Source organism: Carya illinoinensis, chromosome 6 (genome assembly GCF_018687715.1).
Source record: "Carya illinoinensis cultivar Pawnee chromosome 6, C.illinoinensisPawnee_v1, whole genome shotgun sequence".
Taxonomy (NCBI): Eukaryota; Viridiplantae; Streptophyta; class Magnoliopsida; order Fagales; family Juglandaceae; genus Carya; species Carya illinoinensis.
Genome location: NC_056757.1, coordinates 2,359,856 through 2,367,916, shown reverse-complemented (window position 1 = coordinate 2,367,916; position 8,061 = coordinate 2,359,856).

The window sequence follows — 8,061 nt, the reverse complement described above, 5'->3', positions numbered from 1 at the left end:
TTCATGGAAGCAGCCATAGGAGATGGCATAGGCTTCGCATGAAGCATTTTGCTTCTAGTGAGAAGGTCTTTGATGTATTTACGGTGAGATAGTTGGAGACCATTCTGTAAGTAGTCAACTTCTAATCCAAAAAAAAAAAAAGACAAGGGGCCAAGGTCTTTTACTAGAAAGGCTACACCCAAGGTAGAGATAAAGGAATTAATGGCAGTGGAGGAGGAGGAGGTGATTACTATATCATCTACGTAAATTTAAAGGTAGATGCATGTATCACCATGGGCAAAAATAAAAAGTGATGGATCGGCTTTGGAGGCAATAAAACCATAGCCTATTAGCCAAGAAGTCAATTGAGCAAACCAAGCCCCTGGGGCCTGCTTAAGGTCATAAATGGCCTTATGAAGTTGACACACATAATTGGGATGGACAAGGTCAGTATAACCTTGAGGTTGTTGCATAAAAACAATGTCAGTTAATGAACCATGAAGGATAGCATTGTCAATATCAACCTGTTGTAGGGGCCATTCTCGAGCTACAACAATGGCAACGATCAAACATATGGTGGGCAACTTGGCAATAGGGTTGAAAGTTTCATCATAGTCGATCCCAACCAATTGATGGTAGCCTTTGGCAATCAATCTCACTATCCATCATTCAATAGAGCCATCTGCCTTCAACTTTATTCAGTAAACCCACCTACATCCAAGAATATTAGAAGAGGGATTGGGGGGAACTAAGGACCTAGTGTGGATCTGGGTTAGAGCCGAAAACTCTTTGGACATGGCATCTCGCCGGCCAGGAAATTTAGAAGCCACAAAAAAGCTCGTGGAAGTGTCCGATGAAGTAGGAGTAGTGGTAAATCGTGAAACACTTTCGCAATGATATGGGACAATTTCATCCGTGGCAATGCAAGGACGGGAAGAGTGTGTGCTAGCACGTGTAATGATAGGGGAACGAGGGGGAACTAATATTGGAGCTGGTTGTGAGATAAAAGAGGAGTGAAGAGGATTATCATGACTCAAAGAAGAAATACTCGTAGCAGGGGAGACTGAGGGTGTGGAGGGATTTGAGTGTTGTGAAGAAGACGAAGTAGGTGATGTGGGCCCCGGGCCAAGAATGGATGATGAGAAGAGAGGAAGTTGGGCCTGAGGTACGGTCTGAGTGTATAGAGAAGGAATGGGCCGGGACTTAGAAAAAGGGAAGGAGAACTCGTTAAATGTAACATCACGTGAGATATAAAGTCTGTTAGTTGTAACATCTAGACGTTTATATCCTTTGTGATTAGCATAGTAGCCCAAGAATAAACACGATTTAGACCGAAACTGCATTCTATGTTTATTGTATGGCCTCAAATTGGGCCAACATTCACATCCAAATATTTTTAAGGAGGAGTAATCAGGAATGCGATTATGAACCATAAAATGGGGGGACTTATTTTGAAGAGTCGAATTGGGTAAAAGGTTAATTAAATTACTGCAGTTTGAAAAGCATCATCCCAAAAGGTAAGAGGAAGTGATGCGTGGGCCAAAAGAGCAAGTCCAGTTTCAAAGATGTCTCTGTGTTTACATTCGATAAGCCCATTTTTTTGTGGGTATGAGGACACGAAAACGATGAGTAATACCCAATTTTTGACACAGATGAGTGAGGAGTTTAAATTCACCACCTCCATCAGTTTGAAGTGTAATGAGCTTTATATTGAAGAGACACTTAACATAAGGTAAGAAAGAAGAAAAAATACGAAAGACATCGGATTTTAACTTTAAAGGAAAAAACCATGTATAATGCATATATTGTTCCACAAAAGATATATAATATCGAAATCCATTATGAGAAATAAAAGAGGCTGGACCCCAAAGATCTACTGCAAGTAATTGTAAGGGTCGTGTGTAAAAGGCCTGACTTAAACTAAAGGGAAGTTGGTGACTCTTTGCAAAGGGACATGCTGAACACTGAAATGAAGGATCTCTAGGCAAAAATTTCAAATGGTTGGAGTGCAAGATAGTTGACACAAGCTTAAGTGAAGGGTGGCCTAATCGATGATGCCATTGAGCTACTAAGGTACGTTCGCCAAGATGAGTGGAAGGAGACGGAGCAGAAGACGCTGTAGAAGGGAAGACATACAAGCCATCATGGGTTGGACCGGTGGGGAGGATCTTTCTGATTGTTTTGTCCTTAACAGAAAAATGATAATCGTGAAATCCAAATAAACAACGATTATCAACACAAAACTGACACACAAAAACTAAATTTTTTGTGATGGAAGGTACGTGTAAAACATTATGAAGAATAAAGGAGGAGGAGTTAGAGTTGAAAGAGGAGTCACCGAAATGTTCGATTGGAAGAGTCAAACCATTGCCCACGCGAATTTGCTCACCACCATGACACTGCTCGGATGAAAGGTTGAGGCTGCTGAGTTCATTGATAATATGGTGGGTTGCAACGGAATCGGGATATCAAGTGGAATCTGAGAAAGAACTTGGTGTAGTGTGGTTGGCAGAGAATAAAGGTGGGGCGTCGAGTTGAAATGCATGGTCGAACCGATGGTAACACTGTAATGCTACGTGACCAATTTTTATTGTAAACCTGGCAGGTTGGGCGTGGAGCCTGAGAAGCAGTGGAGGAGGAACGACCTCCACGAGAGAACGAGCAAGATCTACCTCTGCCACTATGACCCTGGCGTCCACCTCAAGATGAACCACAGCCTCACTGATTAAGACCATTAGTAGTAGAGAAACTTGTCGTGGGTTCGACAGAGAATGGAGAGTTTCTATTGGAATGGGACATGATACTCTCATGGACCAGAAGGAGTTGGTAGAGCTCAAGAGAGGAAATGGGTTCAGCTCGAGTGGTGATTGATGTAATGAAGGATTCAAAAGCAAGGCCAAGACCTGTGAGTAAGTAGGTGACGAATTCTTTGTCAAGAAAGGGATGGTCAATGGCTGCTAAGATGTATGCAAGAGAGTGGACGTTGGCAAAATAATAAGTGATTGACTAGGTAGGGGTGTACACCGATGGTTTCGGCGTCAGTTTTAGTGCCAAACCGAGACCCCACCGATGTCTGCCATGAGAGCTTAGCACTGACTGAAACCGCTCAATTGGGGAGAGAAAACCGATATTATCAGTCTTGACGTGGTGCGGTTCGGTTCTTCAGTTTGCCGTCGACATCTCTGTGACGGAGGAGGGATGTCGCGTCCATTGTTGAGAGAGAGTAGAAAGCTTAGGGTTTAGGGTTACAGAGGAAGAAGAAGACGCGAAGGAAGAAGAAGACGATGAAGGGTTAATGAAACCTAATTCAAAACGGTGTCGTTTGGTTTAAAGCCAAATAGTGTCGTTCTAAATATATATATATATATATATATATTTTACTTCCACTGGGAAAAACAACGTCGTTTGACTCATTTAAGTGAAATGGCGCCATTTAATATACATATATTCAAAAAAAAGATAGGATCGACAGGTTCAGCGGTTTCCCAGGGGTTCAAACCGGTGCTAAATCGCCGACATCGGTTTTCCCTCAAATCCTCTCACGCGCCGACCGGTTCTTTACCTGTTTCGGTCGGTTCCTAAATCTAGTAGCCGGTCCACGTCGGAGACTGTCGATCTAGAAAATTTCTATACAGCCCTATTACTGGGTACCTTGAGTGAGGTTGGTTAATTGAAAACGAACATGAAATTCTTTGGCCTGGGAGCTGGAAGCAAACATGGTTTCCAAAGATAACCAAAGTTCCCGAGAATTTGAAGAGCAGAGGACAAAACCAATGATAGAATCAGAAAGGAAAGAAAAGAGTATACTAAAAACAAGTTGATCGGTACATTTCCAGGAAGAAAATTCTGGATTGGGGGTGGTTGAGTTGGGTAAAAATTGAGAGGGAGAGGAACGAGAACCATCAATAAATTGATAAAGATCCTGACCTCTAAGATAGGCACTGATCTGAACCTTCCATAAGGTGTAATTTTGAGATGTGAGCTTGGTGGTGACAATGTGGGAAAAGGAAGCAATGGAGGTGTTGGGGGAAGGAAGGGGTGGGTTGGACAGGGCCATGGAATCCGGAGACAGCTAGTCTTGTGGCTCTAATACCATGACAGGCTAAGGTTTTGCTCAACACTTAGTGCATTTCATTGATGATTCTATCAGTTATTTATACAAGCTAAAGGGAATAAAAGTTGGTTACAACTACAGCAGAGAGTATAGTAGAGAAGCAAAATACAATTGTCTACAGTTTATTCCAGAAGATTATTTTTTTGTACATTTGTCTTAGCACTATCATCTATTCTAATATAGAAGATATTCAAAATTAGCTATTTTTAATATGATATGATCTATTAGTTCAAATGAAAAAGATCCACTCAAGTGGGAGAGATAAATAAAGGATTTTAATAATTGATGTGGAAAGTTTCCACATTAGCAGTATGGTTGGGTATGTTAAAAAAATGTTTGTTAAATATATTTTCTCTATATAAAGTCGGCCTACAACATTTTTTTGGTCATTTAATGTTGCCTGAAATCAATATATATATATATATATATTGGCAGGAATAAATATTATAAGATTTAAACAAAATGTTGAAAGTGCGATGATCCATTTCATATTGGTACGGTGGCCTTTTACTTCCTTAACAACCCTTATAGCCACGGCTAGGCCTGTTCATCTGGGTTCCGATTCGGGAATCTAGGTAGACCCAAACCGGAATCCGGATTTCAAATTCGGACCGGAACCCGGACCGGGTTAGCCCGGGTCAGAAACGGGCCAGAACCCGGATGAATCTGGATTTTTCAAAACTTGGATTCCGGGTTCCGAATTGAACCCGGGTCTTTTTTTTTTTTTTAATAAAAATAAAAAAACCCATATAAAAGCCTAAATGTATTCAAGAATAAATTTTTTAATAAGGGCCGGAACCTGGGTCTGATTTTTTTATAAAAAACAAGAATAAATTTGATTATGCACTTCAGAGTTTAAAAAATATCAACTCCTATATCAAAGTTCCACTTAATTTGCCTAGCAATAAAAATGCATGTAAAACTAAAAAAAAATTCCAATATTCATCTATGCAAGTATGCATGCATTACAATACAATCCACTACATATTATATTATTTGTTATTTATGCATTACATTTCGAAATACTAAATTACAATATATGAATTACATAATCAGTGATTAAATTTCCATACCAAATAGCAACTTCAAAGTGATTGGCCTGAAAGTGATCCTGCAAAAAACAAAATGGAATGAAAAACCAATCAACATTCTCATCAAAACATTATAGATCTAACCCAGAATTTCATAGAAACATGGTTAAGCGTATAGATTTATTCTCTATTTTTTCTGTCTAGACACATTTGAATAGAATACCTATGTGGGCTGCAGACATCTTAGGATTTATGGTTGAGACTTGCAACATGAACTCATGAACTCATTAGGATTTATCATTGATCATATGTGATTTTCAGGACTATCACTACTACTGCTATATTACACATATCAAACATGAAGTACTTGGTTGATATTCCAAAAATCAACGGCTATAATACAGTCACTAAATGCACCCCATTCACATCTGATCACTGCAAAGCCCTTATTAAAAAAATAAACATGTTTCTCTTGTCAACCACTAATCATGTAGAATGGGAAAAAGGAAAGGAAATGGCAAACTTACTCTTGAACAGAAAGAACAAACCCAGCAAAATAAGAAACCTTGATCCCATTCAGTAATGGGATGAACTTGATGTAAGAAAAACCCTTCTCAAAACCACTAGAACATAAATTTTTTATAAGAATTTCATTTCCAACACAAAATAGCATAACAAAGATGCAGTTATAAACATCAATACACAAATACTTACAGTCTGTCAACATGTTAATCTCCATATGGAAGAACTTGTTTTGCTAAATAGCCTTCTTTCAAAACTGTAAGTTATTTGTGGCCTTAAACTGCAGTATATAGAGAAAGAACTCCTCACTGTGATCTACTGCTCCATATCATTAGTATTCTAGAATCAAAGAAAAAAACTTGTAACTTCACTATCACCTAAAATTAAAAAAGCACTTAGAATATTTTGAATCCAAATAATCAACATAATCATGTCCTAAGAATACCTTTAGTCCAAATAACAACTCCACCCCCACTGCTTTCCTGCTGAGGCCGAGAGCTTTCACCCCCGCTAGGAAGTTCAGTTCTCCTCTTCCTCACCATGATGATGTCTGCACACGGAGAATAATTAATACATTAGCACCGAGTCTACAAACTAACACAAACCCATACAACCAAGACCATCTACAACATCGATATTAACATATCCCTCATCATCACCGTATAAAGAAAAATGTGCAGATTGCAATTAGAGAAAACAACCAAAAGATTAGAATCCACTACTAAAAGGGCCTGTTTTCGACCTTACTTCACAATGGGAAAACCTTTTCATGTTCACCTGGGAAATATGGGTGAGATACTATGCACCCTATAGTGAAACTAACGACGTTATTTTAATCTTTTATGCCTAGAAAAATGGAGCCAACCGTCTTCACCCAAATCAAGCATCAAAAGCCACGATAATTTGATCACCAGAACAGAGTCTAAAAATCACCAGAAAAACACCATTGGCTACCACTTAGTAGTTTTTTCTGATATTTTCTGGGAAAAGAGTATGAAAGAAATGCAAGGGAAACATTCCATATCACTGTGCACAGATGATTCACTCCTAAGAAAAAAAAAATCTGAAACTAGAAAGTAAGAGCTGAGTACAAAAACAGACCAAAGAACGAACCCTAAAAATCATGAGACGAAATTAAATTGTGACCGATAAGCCAATGAGGAACCGTGAAACCACTGAGGGAAGAAAGAAAACATACCCAAACGGAAATACGTTCTAATCCCTTGGATCCGAAATCACTTCCACCATTCGGCATCTCATCGCTTGAAGGGATGAGAGAGAGAGAGAAGCTGGGGGAGGGAGGTGAAGGACCAAGCAGAGAAGAGAAGAAAGAGAGAGAGAGAGAGAGAGAGAGAGAGGAAGGAAATCTGAATGGGGGGCGGGGTGGAATCGCAGTAGAGAACTAGGATTTTTTTTTTCATTTTATAAAACCGGGTACCGGGTTTTAAACCCGGGTCTCGGATTTAAAATCCGGTACCCAGACAGGATTAATCCGGTTTTTTAAATCCGAGTGCCGACCCGGATTTGACCCGGTCCGAAAACCGGAACCGGAATCCGGTTATCCGGATTTCCAGTCCGGGCCGGATTTTATCCGGCCTGTATGAACAGCCCTAGCCACGGCCCACTTTTATTTGTCCTACGCCAAGCCCATCATATATGAGGGCCAAGGGCTTATTGAAATCTAGGTATGGAAAGATTCGTGGACGATAATATTCATGCAATGATTTGAACTTCCTTTCGTAAACATAAAAATAGGTCTCACATTTTTAGATGAGTACCGCTACATCTACAAGAGAATTATATTAAATAATCTTATGAATTGACGTGATTTCATTTGATTTATTAAATTTACTACACAATAAAAGTTACTTTACAATAAAAACAACTTTACAATCTAACAAACTACATCAAACTACATTAGTTTGTAAGATTGTTTTTATATAATCCCTTTCTAGTTAGAGTATTTTCCTTTTTAAATTAAAGATGAATATCTCCTTTTCAAACGAAATAGATAGTATCAATTTTATATATTAAAAAAAAATCTATTCATCTTCCCCACACACCACACACTACACTTTTTTTCTCTTTCCAAATGTGTGATATATGGATGATGAGTAGAATAATTCAATTAATTTAAGAAGAATAAAACGAAAAAAAAAATTGAAAATATGATGTAGTATGTGAAAATAATGAATATCAAAACTAAAAATAATAATAAATATTTTTATCATTTCACTCTAGGAGTGAAATGATAAAAATATTTATTATTTTATATTAAATCCATACCATCCATATGATATAAAAGGAAGAAAATTGTATTCGGATATATTCATAAGCATAAACGCTTCTAACATGTGTCTCCTACACCCTGTAATTATTGGAGGCTAATGGGAGCTCGCCACGTAAGGAGTTTAT